The sequence below is a fragment of the Panthera uncia genome (assembly GCF_023721935.1).
Source record: "Panthera uncia isolate 11264 chromosome A1 unlocalized genomic scaffold, Puncia_PCG_1.0 HiC_scaffold_17, whole genome shotgun sequence".
Classification (NCBI taxonomy): domain Eukaryota; kingdom Metazoa; phylum Chordata; class Mammalia; order Carnivora; family Felidae; genus Panthera; species Panthera uncia.
Window position 1 is genome coordinate 31,950,733 of NW_026057577.1, and position 14,896 is coordinate 31,965,628.

General features: G+C 39.4%; 1 protein-coding gene and 1 pseudogene across 4 annotated transcripts in view; both read left to right on the forward strand.

The window, feature by feature from the left end:
• Positions 1 to 14,896, forward strand: part of PAIP2 (poly(A) binding protein interacting protein 2) — a 20,162-nt gene continuing 5,266 nt past the window's right edge. The window contains exon 1 of one of the 4 annotated variants that reach the window (XM_049649327.1): positions 1 to 297. The gene's annotated coding sequence lies outside the window, so the exon portion shown is untranslated. Of the gene's footprint in view, positions 298 to 351; positions 596 to 1,157; positions 1,668 to 4,185; positions 4,561 to 14,896 lie in introns of those variants that run through there. The other 3 variants (XM_049649326.1, XM_049649328.1, XM_049649329.1) reach the window with 3 other exon arrangements.
• Positions 5,107 to 14,518, forward strand: LOC125935564 (protein BEX5-like; annotated as a pseudogene).

Consider the following 14,896-nt stretch of genomic DNA (forward strand, 5'->3'; position numbering starts at 1 on the left):
TTCTGTTTCAGGATCTCTGGATGTCATTGGGTGGGTGTCACTGTTAGTGTGACACTGTGTATCACATACATACACCCAACAAATGGGCTGTTGTTATCTAGATTAGATATTCCTGTTTCGTGTCAATGGATTGGAGGTAACGTAGTCTGTAAGGTGTATTCTTCAGTCCTCAGCTCCCCCACTCACTGCATGCCAACATTCTTGAAAGACGGGTGTCCGGCACAGGCTCGGCCCAGCTCCAGTCTCCCAGAAAGAATGCGACACGATTTCCCGACTTCCAGTATACCCGTGTGCCAGGTATGCAGAAGAGGTCGTTGCGCATGCACAAGTGTGCAGCCTGGGATACGAAGGGAACGTTGGGGTCGCTCGTTCTCTCGCGCGCTCTCTAGTGGCTTCAGAGAGCAGCGTTGACAGAACGAGGGGGCGGAGCCGACGGCGGCGGAAGTGAAGTCACTTCCGGGCTGGGGTGTTTGTTTGGACTGGAGAAGGGAGGCGGCGGGCGAAGCGCGCGTCGAGCGGGGGAGCGGCGCTGCCTGTGGAGATCCGCGGAGGCCGACCGGATTCGTTGGCTGCCGTCCCCGCTGCCGTGCACTGGGTGAGGGGTTCCCTCGGGCGGAGCGGCCAGAAGGGTGCGGCGTCCCCGGCGGTCGAGGGACAGCACCTTGGCGACGGTTGAGGGTCCCCTGGGTTGTTGGCCACCAAGCCTTGTATGGCTTCCTTACTCCTTGCGTCTTTCAGTCGGATCTGAGAGATGAGCTGGGACCGACTCAGACTCTTTCTTCTTTGAGAAATGGCCGTCGCTTTTTTTCTCATTGTCATTATTATTTATGATTTGGATCTCGCAGCACTCTATCCGGGTCCTCGGTAGCGCGCGAGGGTTGCCGGGATAGCACTTTCTCGTGGCCCCCCTTCCTCCCTCCACTTTCTTCACCTCCCCTCGGGTACCCTTTTCCCCTGCCCCCCACTGCCGCTTCGGCAACAAAGCTCATTGTTTCTCCCCAGTTTACGCCTGCGCGTCGCCACGCGCAGCCCATACTTGCTGCGCGTGCGCGCTCCTCCCGTCGCCGGGGTTGGGGAAGAGAGGGGCGGAGGGACTGGCGGGCTGGCGAGCGTCCGAGGGGAGCTTTCTACAACCGTCCACTGGCCAGTACCTTTCGGATCCGCTTTCTCCCGTTTCTTCACCTTTCCTTACTCCTTATTGTTAGTTATATTGTTTCCCATGCTCCTGATAGAAGGGCTGGAATCCGTGCTCCGGGAGTATTGGAAACCAGATGAACTTTAACGGCCCATCTAATCACATTCCGGTCCTCCTTTTTAATTTCTCTTCCACTATATGCTTACTCCCCACTGCCACTAAAATTATATGGCTTGCGGTGAAGTTTGTTTTTTCAAAACATTTGTTGAAGCAGCCGGCAGTGGTATTTTCTGGTGACTCAAAAAGAGGCCTTTTCTGCTTCCTTTTGTTGTCTTGCACTCCCTGATTTTGCAGCCCCATCACCTCATGGAAACCACAAACTCTAGAAAGAATTTGGCTTTCAGTTTGCCGTGGGAAAAAGTCTAACAGCTGACAGCTTTTGACGTTACAACAGAAGACAAATTCCCATTTTCGTGCGCTGGCTAATCTTGTAGTCTCGTGGCATGGTTTTTCACAAATTGCAGTTGAGCAGGTGTTGGTTTGCATTTTCAATTTACGTTTATAAATAAGAAAAAGGTTTCTGTAAGGATTTAAATTTGATTCCCAGTGTTTGCTGGTTTGTGCTTCTGATTCCAATTTGTGAAAGGATATTTGGGGCAAATTAGCTTGTTTATGCTGCTTGTTAATTGTGAACTTGTACAAAACTTAATTCTTTCTCACAAATAAGTATCTACGATAAATAAAGATAGGTAACTCTACAAAAATTACTGCCTATTTATCTCTTTCTTTAAAGGATGGTTGTTAAGCAATGGAAGTAATGTTTAAAGTCCTGGGAGCTTAGAGGGTTTTATTATAATGTATATTACTGCTTAGGGTAGATGATCTCTACCCTCTTTGGAACAGAGTAAGTTTATCGTAGGCTTTTCCTTCAGTAGGCACTGTACACCTTATTCAGGTTTCCCCCTTTCTGACTGTAGAGAGTGATGCTCCACTTTTAATAGAAAATGTAAACATTTATAAAATGTTGTTAGCATAGCAATTTCATTGATAATGTGGGAGGTGAAAGAAGGTAGAAAATAAGGCTTCAGCCCCCTTTCTTTTGTGATTTTACATTTTTGTGATTTACAGACTTTATTATAACCTGTGAAAAAGGCAGAGCAAGTTTTATCTTGCCCATTTTGAAATTGAGGAAATAGAAGTTTGAGAAATTATTTTATTAGGCACATATTTCCACAGCACTTAGTAATGCCAAGCATTGTTCTAAGTGTTTTTACAAGTATTTAATCTTCACCCTCCCTAGGTGGTAAGTACAACTGTAAAATAAAGCTAACAAGTGAGAGATGTGAATTAACTTGTCCAGTGTACACAGCTAGTAAGAGCTGGAATTCAAACCCAAGTAGTCCAGGGATTATGTGCTCTTAACCATTTTACTGTTTAGTGACATACTCAGGATCTGGTAGGTTGTTAGTGGCGTATCTTAGTTTCGGACCCAGTGCAAGATTAAAGTTGCCCAGGCTATACCCCTTGTGATCTGGACCACCCTCTTGCATAGGTACATTAGTAATTTGCATGTGATACAGCCTAAGTTTCAGTTCCAGTAACAGTCTTTTTTGTTGTTCTAGATTTCCTTACTGTTTAGAGCAGTGCTGTCCAATAAGTACTAATAGCACATGTCTGTTGAGCATTTGAAATGTGGCAAGTGCAGCAAAAGAACTAAATTTTTTATTTTATTGAGTTTGAATTAATTTATTTTTATTTAGCCATGCATAGCTGTTGGCCCCACCACATTGGATAGTGTGGATATAGAGGTTTGAATTCCTTCTGCTTATTTTTTGTGTCAGTTTTTATAAGTAAGGCTGGTGTTTCTGATGTTCTTTGAGCTTTTATCCAGTAGTGATGATAGGCAGTGCTGACCCATCCTTACTCTCACCAGATCACCTTTGTTATACCTTGTTAAGATTACGATTATAGTCTTCCTTCTGTCACATTGTTTCACTCCTACAGGTTTTTGGACATGTGATTTTTTTACCTTATACCTTGTTCTAACAACCTTTAATTGCTATAAATGTTTAATAAGCCCCAAAATAGATAATACTGTTATGTGCTAGGCTCTATGCATAGATACTATTATTATTACCATTTAATAGATGGGAAATCTGAGACGCGGAAAGGTTAAATAACTTGCCCTTGGGTTCCAGAGCCATTGCTTTTAATCATTAATGTATACTGCCAAACATTAAAACAAAAAATTCAAAGCTGCTTACAAACTTGAGTGGAAAACAAGCAGAAACAGAGGTTTCTTTATCCTCTTTCACTGCTGGAGAGACAACTAATTATAGTAATGTGTGTATGCAAGTAAGGTTAAGGAGTCACAATTGTTCAAAATAGAGTCCAATGGAATAAGAAAAGGTGTCTGTGGAGTCAGATTAAGGAAAGAAGAGAGAACTGTATTTGAATTTTAATGTGAATACTTTAGAGATGAAACTAGGGAGAAGTTTCTAAAGCTTAAAAGATTTCTATAATTTAAAATTTCATAAAGAATATAAAAGAATGGACATTGCTGGAAACCATATTTATTTGTTTACTTTAATGTTTATTTCTTTAGAGAGAGAGGGTGACAGCAGGGGAGGAGCGGAGAGAGAAAGGGAGAGAGTCCCAAGCAGGCTCCACCCTCAGCGCAGAGCTGGATGCAGGGCTTGGTCCTACAACCCTGAAATCATGAGCTCAGCTGAAATCAAGAGTCAGATGCTTAACCAACTAAGCCAGCACACGCTCCATGAGCAGGATCTTTACGAAAGAAAAACTAACACAATGAAAGCTGGAATATTTGCAGATAATAGAAAAGACACAAGTCTAAGTCTGTCCCACTTAATATTATTTAAATAGAAAAGCAAAAGACAATTTGAGACATGCAACAGCTGAGAAATTAATACTTTTGCATGACCTTGTGAAGAAATATTAAAGATGTCAAGTTAGGGGAAGATTGTGAATAAAAGAAACAATGATAACAATCTAGTAAAAATATAGACAATAATGTTAATTGTGTTTGGTTAAAAAATTCTAAAAGATCTATACCTAAAGGAAAACCAAACAGTATGGAACTAACACTGCTTAAATTATTTCCACAAAACAAAGGAGATGGAGTGGGAGGAAGGAAATGGGATAAGTAAAATCATTCTAAAGGTTCTTTCGTTGTCTGGGAGCAGGGATGGGTTGGAGACCCTGAACAAGGAAAAGCATTCTAAATGTCTTGTTTGGAGGTGTATAGAGCACGTTTTTAATGAATAGGAATCTGTGTAAATCTATTTTAATTTCACAGTAGATGTAAGTCACATTATCATGCTCTACACCTTAAACTTACAGTACTGATCTCAATTATATTTCAGACACGGGAGAGAAAACCAACTGAGATTCCTTAGTAGTTTGTAAGTCACAGAAAATAAATCTGATATTTTTTAAAATATGAGTTTATTACACTCACCGGTATGCAGAATTCCTAAAAATAGGAAAATAAACACTACAGGAATACAATATGAGAAACTATAAGAAAAATTTAAAAATTATGATGGAAGACATAAAACCAACCATCAGTTATCAAAAATGATAAATCTCTGAGACTGGTTCAAATAGTCTAACTCTTAGAGTATAGGACTTGAATAGACCACTTTCAGAATTTAACAGATCAAGTAAAAAAAAAAAAGACCATTTATGTATCTATATTTAGATTTAGATATAAACGTAGATATGTAAATATATATTTTTTTGTACCTTAGAAATAGAAGTCACACATTTCTCTCTTTAGACCCAAGGGGTTTGCAAAAACCATAGTTGTCTGCAAACAAAACAATAATAAGCCCCAAAAGTGAAGGTTTTTCTAGCTGCATTTTAAAATGTTTATTTTTGAGAGAGAACACAAGCAGGGGAGGAGCAGAGAGACAGAGGGAGGCACAGACTCTGAAGCAGGCTCCAGACTCTGAAGCAGGCTCCAGACTCTGAACTGTCAGCACAGAGCCTGATTTGTGGTTTGAACCCACTAACCATGATCTCATGAGCTAAGTCAGACTTAACTGACTGAACCACCTAGGTGCTTCACTGGGTACATTTTATAACATAATGAAGTCAAACTAGAAATCAGGGCATCAAAGGGTAAACAAAAGAACCATTTGGAAATGTAAAAATATTCTTCGAAATAATCTCTGGCTCATTATAAATTAAATAATTTGTAGATACCTAAACTTGATGAGAACTAAATTCAAAATACATGGAAAATTTATAGATACAAATCATTTATTAAATGGAAGGTTGAAAATGTTTGTCGACTTAAAAATCAGGGTAACAAATTGGTAGAAATTTAGTGAAGGGAAAATAAAGTGAAAAAACAAATTGATAAAAATATGTAGAAAAAATGAATTAAAGTAGGGGCTTTGTTTATTAAAACTGAATTTTTAATAGGTATCCATTCAAAATTCAATGGATGAATGTAACAGTGTCTCTCCCCACCCAGTTATCTCTGTAGGCATTGAGTGTTGTTTTTTGACAGTTCTTTTTTTTTCTTCTTTAATGTTTGTTTATTTTTGAGAGACAGAGACAGAGTGCAAATGGGGGAGGGGCAGAAAGAGGGAGACAGAATCTGAAACAGGCTCCAGGCTCTGAGTTGTCAGTACAGAGCCTGAAATGGGGCTGGAACTCATGGACCGTGATACCATGACCTGAGCTGAAGTCGGATGCTTAACCAACTGAGCCACCCAGGCACCCCTTAACAGTTCTTACTGAGCTATAATTCACTGCCTGTAACTCATTTAAAGTATACGGTAGAGTTGTTTTTAGGATATTCAGAGAGTTGTGCATCCATTACCACAATTTTAGAACATTTTTGTTACCCCAGAAAGAAACCCCATACTCCTTAGCTGTCATACAGTATGTAATGCTTTGTGACTGGCTTCTTTCACTTAGCATAATGTTTTCAGTGTTCATCCATGATACAGCACGTATCAAGTATTTCATTTCTTTTTATTGTCAAATAATATCCTGTTGTATGGAGATACCACATAGTATTTATCAATTGGTGGACCACTGGGTTTTATTCACTTTTTGGCTATTATGAATAATACTGATACGGAAATTTGTGTACAAGTTTTGTGTAGGGCATATATTTTCATTTCTCTTAGATGTATACTTAGTATAAATATCGGGTTCCATGTTTAATCTTTTGAGGAACTGCTAGACTTTTTCAAATCAGCTGCATCATTTTAACATGCCCATTAGCAGTAAACGAAGGTTCCAATTTCTCCACGTTTTCACCAATACTTATTATCTTTTTTATTACAGCCATTCTAGTGTAAAGTGGCATCCCATTGTGATTTTGATTTGCATTTCCCCCACGATTAATGATTTTGAGTATTTTTTCATGTATTTATTGATATTTGTATGTTCTTTGGAAAACTGTTGTTTGCCCATTTTTAAAATGTGTCATTTTTATTGAGTTGTAATAGTTCTTTATATATTCTAAATACAAGTTCCTTATCAGATATGATTTGCTTCTCTGTTTTATATGTTCTCAGAGATTCTGTGCATTTGAAATGCACAGATCTTCCTCTTAATACATATATAGGAAGAGTTTATTAGACTCACGGGTATGCACATTGCAAACCTGGAGTTTTTTTTCTAAGATAAATCTCTAAATGAGGAAAAGGAACATATAATCAAATTATATGTAATGAAACAAGTTAGAATAGTTACATTCTTTGCAATTTTATAACAAAATTAAAATTGCGGAGAAAATGAAATTTTAATGAAATATAAATTACTGTAATTAACCAAAGAGGTAAAAAACCTGAATATACTAATCATAACAAGAAAAACAAAATTAAAGGTTGTTAAAGATATTTTAAGAGCACTGAGCCCATGTAACTTTAGATTCGTATGTCAGGATCCCATCATTCTTATTATTCAAACTATTCCTGAATAATAACAATGGAAATATTCTAGTTCATTTATGTTTGTAAGCTGTTTTCTGCCAGGGTCTGGCATTCTAGCAGTTTTCTTTCAGTTTAGTTTTTTGCTTTTTATTACTGAGAATATGATTTTTCTTGTCACTTTTTTGAAAATAATGTTTTTTGTCTTTTAAAAATTCCCTTTGATATTCTGCACTTTGACTCTTGTATCTTGGTTTGTAAATACTTATCTTTTCTTTTTTTTTTTTTTTTTCTTTTTTTTTTTAATTTTATTTTTGAGAGAGAGAATCCCAGGCAGGCTCCTCACTGCCAATGCGGAGCCTGACACAGGCTCAAACTCACGAACCATGAGATCTTGACCGGAGCCAAAATCAAGAGTCAGATGCTTAACCGACTGAGCCACCCAGGCACCCCTGGCCTCTGTGGTTTCTAATGTGAAATCAACTGTTAATCTTGTTTTGAGGATTCCTTGTATGTAAAGAGACACTTGTATTGCAGATAATCTCTTCTCTTTGTCTTTCAGTAATTTGATTATAATGTGTCTTAATTGTGGATCATTTTGAGTTTATACTGCATGGAATTTGTTGAGCTTTTGGATATGTAGAGTAATACATACAGATTTGTTATCAAGTGTGAGGAGTTTGGGGTCACTATTTTCTTTTTTTAAAGGTTTTATTTTTAGGGGCACCTGGGTGGCTCAGTCAGTCGTCTGTCTCTTGATTTCAGCTCAGGTTGTGGTCCCAGGGTCATGGGATCAAGCCCCACGTCGGGCTCTGTGCTGAGCATGGAGCCTGCTTGGGATTCTTTCTCTCTCCCTCTATCCTTCTTCCCCTGCTTACTTATTCTCTCTTTAAAAAATATATATGTATATATTTTTAATCGATCTCTACACTTAATGCAGGCTCAAACCCACAACCCTGAGACCAAGAGTCCCAGGCTTCACTGACTGAGCCAGACAGGCATCCCAAGAGGCCGTTATTTTCTTAAAATATTTTTTCTGGCCCCTTGTCTTCTTCTGAGATTCCCATTATTTGTATGATAGTTGCCCACTGGTCTTAAGGTTCTGTTCATTATTCTTCATTGTTTTACTTCCCTCCCAAAGCTCTTTAATCTCAATTGATTTATCTTTAAATTTGCTGATTTTTTTTCTCCTTGATCAAATCTGTTGTAATCCTTTGGTAAATTTTTCATTTCAGTTATTGTACTTTTCAACTCCAGAAATTCCGTTTGGTTTCTTTTTAGTTTTTCTATATTGATATTCTCTATTTTTTTCATGTTTATTTATTTTGAGAGAGAGCACATGAGCAGGGGAGGGGCAGAGAGGGACAGAGAGAGAGACTCCCAAGCAGACTCTTTGCTCAGCGCAGAGCCCAGTGCAGGGCTTGATACCACGGCCGCAGGATCACGACTCAAGCTGAAATCAAGAGTCAGACATTTAACCAACTGAGCCACCCAGGTGACCCCCCACTTTTATTTAATGTTTGTTTATTTATTTTGAGAGAGACAGCACTAGCAGGGGACTGGCAGAGAGACAGGGAGAATCCCAAGCAGATGCTGCACTGTCTTCACAGAGCCGGATATAGGGCTTGAACCCACAAACTATGAGATCATGACCTGAGCCAAAACCAACAGACACTTAACTGACTGAGCCATCCCATCACTCCTGATACTCTCTATTTGATGAGACCTCATTATTATGGTTTCCTTTAATTATTTTGTACTTGATGTAAAGTCTTGTAAGTCCAATGTCTAGGCTTCCTCAAGGAAGTTTGTTTTTTCCTGTGTATAGGCCATATTTCTTACTTCTTTTCATGACTCCTCATTTTTGTTGAAAACTGGACATTAATATTATAATGTAGTGCCATTAAAAATCAGATTCTCCTTTCTGCAGGGTTTTTGTTCTGCTTGTTATTGATCTGTTTAGTGATTTTTCTGAACTAATTTTATAAAAGTTTGAGTTCTTTTTGTATGTGTATGGCCGTTGAAGCCTTTTAGCTTAGTGGTCAGATAGTTATTTAAAAAGAGATTTTCTGAGGTCCCTGGCTGGTTCTGTCTGTACAGCATGCAACTCTTCATCTTGGAGTTGTGAATTCAAGCCCCACGTTGGGTGTAGAGATTGCTTAAAATAGAATAAAATAAAAATCTTTAAAAGATTTTTCTTTGGGTGCCCGGGTGGCACAGTCGGTTAAGTGTCTGACTGTGGCTCAGGTCATGATCTTGTGGTTTGTGAGTTCGAGCCCTGCGTCGGGCTCTTTGCTGACAGCTCGGAGCCTGGACCCTGCTTTGGATTCTGTGTCTCCCTCTTTCTCTCTGCCCCTCCCCCATTCCCTCCCTCTCTCTCTCAAAAATAAATAAACGTTAAAAAAAATTTTTTTAAATACATATGTTTCTTAAATACCTATGAACAAAAAAATTCTCTCAGTCTTTGTAGGTAGATTCTTGTTTATGTTGAGGCATACCTTCAACACTCAAGCAGTTTACAGCTTTCTTAGCCCTCACTTTATGTGCATATACTGAAGGTCAGCCAGAGTATAGGGCCTTCACAGGTCTTTTGTTTTTTTTTTTTAATGTTTATTTATTTATTTATTTTGAGAGAGAGAGTACTTGCGGGAGGGGCAGAGAGAGAGAGGAGGAGAGAGATAATTCCGAGCAGACTCTATGCTGTCACTACAGAGCCTGACATAGGGCTCTATATCATGAACCATGAGATCATGACCTGAGCTGAAATCAAGAGTCAGACGCTTAACTGACTGAGCCATCCAGGCACCCCTCAGGTCTTTTCTGAGCATGCTCCCAGCACTGGACTTGCCCAGGGCCTTGGTTCCCTAGAATATGCAGGAGCTTTTCAAAGCCCTTATGCCCAAAGTATTTACTTCACCCATCTTTCCTCCCATGCTTTTTTCTTGGTGTTTTGTTTGCCACATCTCTTCTTCCTTGCCCTAGGTGGCTTTGGCTGCTATATTTGCCTTTAACTGTTTTTAACAAATGCCAATCCGACACTTTAGAATCATAAATTTATATACACAATGGAATACGTGGCAATGAGAAATAATGAAATATGGCCTTTTGTAGTAACATGGATGGAACTGGAGAGTGTTATGCTAAGTGAAATAAGTCATACAGAGAAAGACAGATACCATTTGTTTTCACTCTTATGTGGATCCTGAGAAACTTAACAGAAGACCATGGGGGAGGGAACAGGAGAAAAAAAAGTTAGGGAGGGACGCAAACCTTAAGAGACTCTTAAAGACTGAGAACAAACCGAGGGTTGATGACGGGTGGGTGATGGGTATTGAGGAGGGCACTTGTTGGGATGAGCACTGGGTGTTGTATGGAAACCAATTTGACAATAAATTTCATATTAAAAAAAATAAAACCATAAATTTTATGGTATTTGAACTATATACCCAATTTTTTTTTAATTTTTTTTTTAACGTTTATTTATTTTTGAGACAGAGAGAAACAGAGCATGAATGGGGGAGGGTCAGAGAGAGGGAGACACAGAATCTGAAACAAGCTCCAGGCTCTGAGCTGTCAGCACAGAGCCCGACGCGGGGCTCGAACTCACGGACCGTGAGATCATGACCTGAGCCGAAGTCGGCCGCTTAACCGACTGAGCCACCCAGGCGCCCCTTATATACCCAATTTTTAAAAAAATATTTATTTTTGAGAGAAAGAGAGAGCATGAGCAGGGGAGGGGCAGAGAGAGAGAGGGAGACACAGAATCAGAAGTAGACTCCAGGCTCTGAACTGTCAGCACAGAGCCCAATGCAGAGCTTGAACTCACAAACTATGGATCATGACCTGAGCCAAAGTCAGACGTATAACTGACTGTGCCACCCAGGCGCCCCCCCCCCCCAATTTTTTTTAATAAGCTCTATACCTAGCATGGGGCTTGAACTCAGGACCCCAAGATTAAGAGTCACATGCTATATGAACTGAGCCAACTAGGTGATCCTATACGTTTTTTTTTTAAATGTTTACTTTTTGAGAGACAGAGTGTGAGTTGGGGAGGGGCAGAGAGAGAGAGGGAGACACAGAATCTGAAACAGACTCCAGGCTCCAAGTTGTAAGCACAGAGCCCAACATGGGGCTCGAACCCACGAATCATGAGATCATGACCTGAGCTGGAGTTGGACACTCAACCGACTCAGCCACCCAAGCACCCCATCCTATACCCAGTTTTTAAAAACAGCAGAACATGCAGAGGATCCAGTATAAAGAATGTGGTCCAAGAAGGGTCAAGAACAAGTCATAGAAAAAAATTTAAAATTTGATACATCACGTTATATTAGAATACCTTATGTTCAATAATTGTAAGTCGTCAACATTCTGAAAGAAATGATCCTTACCCCTCTGGCTTTCACCTGGCTGGCTGTAGCCAGAAATTTGGTCAGCAATTGTTCCTTCCCTCAGCTGTCTAAGATACAAGATTAGTGTTTGGGCTCCAGTTTGTTCTTTTTGGTTTCAGTTATGATTTGTTTCCCAAATATTGCCTAATAAAATAATTTTATTTAGTCCTTTATGGACTCTTTCTCTAGGATTTATGCCAAAGCCACAGCTTGTTTGATGAAGTGATAATGAGCAAAAAAGCTGACCTAGAGCCTTGTCAAATACAGGGATTGGGCCCTTTTTTGCTAAGCACTGTTGATATTTTCTTTGTTTACTGGTAGGCATCAAAGAGAGAGGGGAGTCCTTTGGGATTCTCAGACTATAGAATTTCCTGAGGCACATTTTTCATGGTTTACATAAGCTTGTGCTCATAAATTGAATGGACTTAAAAAAAAAATAGATTGCCTTTACATGTAGATATAATTTGATTACAGAGGCATATTTAAATTTTTTTTAAGACATTTTATTTTATTTTTTTAATGTTTATTTTTGAGAGAGAGAGAGAGCACAAGCAGGAGAGGGGCAGAAAGAGAGGAAGACCTAGAATCAGAAGCAGGCTTGAGGCTCTGAGCTGTCAGCACAGAGCCCAGTGCGGGGCTTGATCTGACAAGATTGTGAGATCATGATCTGAGCCGAAGTTGGACGCTTAACCGACTGTGCCACCCAGGTGCCCCTGTTTTGCTATTTTTTTGAGAGCACATGCATGCAAGTCGAGGAGAGGTCAATAGAGGGGGTGACAGAAGATCCAAAGCAGGCTCTGCGCTGACAACAGACAGCCCAGTGTGGGGCTTAAACTCACAACCCCGAGATCTAGAGTCACATGCTTTACTGACTAAACTAGCTAGGTGCCCCTTTCTTAGATTCCTTTTATGGACTTAACCTTAAGAGTACGTATGTATAATGAAAACTCATACTATTCATATAATGTGAATTTAGTCTCTTAGGCTGGGGCTGGGGTGTTTATATCCTGAAACACACAGGTATTTTCTGAAATACTGAATACTGACAGTAGCATCATGGTAGTGACATCTGTATTTGTTAAGAGGTCCTCAAATATAAGTTACTAAGAACTGCTGCCCTAGTTATTTATTATTGTATGTATACATGTGAAAGAGAAGCAGAGACAGACTGAGATTTATGTGCTAAGGTGTGGGTACAATGAAAATAATAGAAGGCACTATAAAAGCAGACAGGACAGAAAACAGAGAATGAATATCTTTGATAAAAAAGTTTTAAAAAAATAATGAATTAGGACTGGCAATACATATAGAGCAAGTGCTCCCTGAACCTTACCGAAGGAAAAAACTATTTGTGGTGGGACATTTTAGTTTTTAGTGTTTTTCTTGATTATAACGGGAGTAAGAACACCTGAAGTTTTTTAAACACTCTTCTCATATTAGGTATGCTGATTTCTTCGTTTGGCACAGGTCACACTGCTGTTTGAATTTATGTACAAGTGACTCATGTAAACTCATTTTTAGCAATTTCATACTTAATGAATTGGTAGAATATTGTAGAATCTGACCCTTAAGTTTCACACTTTTAGCCAGCAGTGTATCAACTGGTTTAGATCATGTTATCATTTAATGAATAGTATATAAGAAACCCAGTCTACTGTATTAGATATTGTTGTGTTTTTACTCACATAGAAAGAGATTAGATGCTTGAACTAGTTGGAGTCTGGTAGTCCTTTGTGGCTGTGCACCTGCTTGCTGTTGCTTTGAAGGTGGGTGAGTCTGTAGCCCCGGGAAGGAAGAAGTCATAGAAGCTGACTTATCCATAACAGGTCTTTAGGTCCATTGGTGCAGCAAATTTCAAAGCTAAGAGAGGAAGACTGCTTCTGATCCCTGTAGGAAGAGGAAGCAGGAAAAGAAATCTCAACATGGAAAAGGTCTCCCAGGAAAGCATAGGAGAAAAGCAGGCTGCAGTGCAGAATGCAGAAGAAGCCCATTCTTTGGGAGGTGGTGAAGGCCAGGAGCCTGGAGGAAGTATTAGAACAGGTTGGGCCTCACCTGCCCATGATGTTAGACAGGATATGCCCAATAGGCTTGTCAGTAACCTTGGTATGATAGATGGAGTTGCTGATGATATGGAACGGTTCATGGAGGAGATGAGAGAGATAAGGAGGAAAATTAGGGAGCTTCATTTGAGGTGCAGTTTGCACATTCTTATAGGACATCCCCCTCATCCTATCGTGATGAGTTTTATCTTATGCCTTGAATGCTGAGGTTAATATTAATAATAAAACATCCTGCTTCCCAAAGTAACGTTTTCTTGATGTACCCTTTGCTGTGAATCTGGTGTTCTGTCATATTTCTTTCTTTCTTTTTTTTTTTAATAAAGTTTTTTGTTTTTGTTTTGTTTTGGAAAGAGAAAACGGGAGGGCAGAGAGAGGGGGAACAGAGGATCCGAAGTGGGCTGTCATTTTTCTGTTTGGATATTTCATTTTGAGTTAGTCTGGAAGTTTTTCTGTCAGCAGGGGAGTTTCAGAAACTTGCATGGAAAAGTTTATTACATACTGTGAAGGTAGTAAAGCAGTTTAAAAAGCAGTCTGTAGATAAACTCTCTCATTTAAAAGCATGCATATTGGGGCACCTGGGTGGCTCAGTCACTTAACCATCCAACTGTTGACATTTGTGAGATTGAACCCAAAGTTGGGCTCAGCACGGGGTGTGGAACCTGCTTGAGATTCATTCATTTCCTCTCTCTCTCTCTCTCTCTCTCTCTCTCTCTCTCAACAAACTTTAAAAATAGATGCACCTGGGTGGCTCTCTCAGTTGAGAGTTCATCTCTTGGTTTCAGCTCAGGTCATGGTCCCAGGTCATGGGATTGAGCCCCTTGCTTAAGATTCTCTCTCTTCCTCTCTCTCTCTGCCCCTCTCCCCAGCTTGTGCTCTCTTTCTTAAAAAAAAAAAAAAAAAAAAAAAGAATAGCACGCATATTTTATGTATATATATACATATATATATGTGTATATATATATACACATACACACACACACACACACACACACACATATATATATATGAGATTACTTGGCTTGCAAATCATTGTACAGTGGACAGATCCAGACATGGAGAAATTCGACATGGACCCAGAGATACAAAGCAAATAGAGAGTGTGCTATGAAGTCTAGAGATCCACAGCATTCTTTACCTTGGGACTGAGGAACTAAGAGGTTATTAAAAGTCTGTTTTCATTTGCAATCTCTGAGCTTTTTAATATCACCTGTTAAAAGTAGAATTTGCTTTTCATAAAGTCACTTGATTTAGATCTTCCAGACCTTGTTTTATAAAGCAAGAGATATCCAGTATTTAAAAAATTGGTTGATTTGGGAATTACGTTCAAGCTGTCGATTACCGTCATTTGCTGTTACCAGAAAGCACTAGATGAATCTAGGCTATTCTCAGCAATTT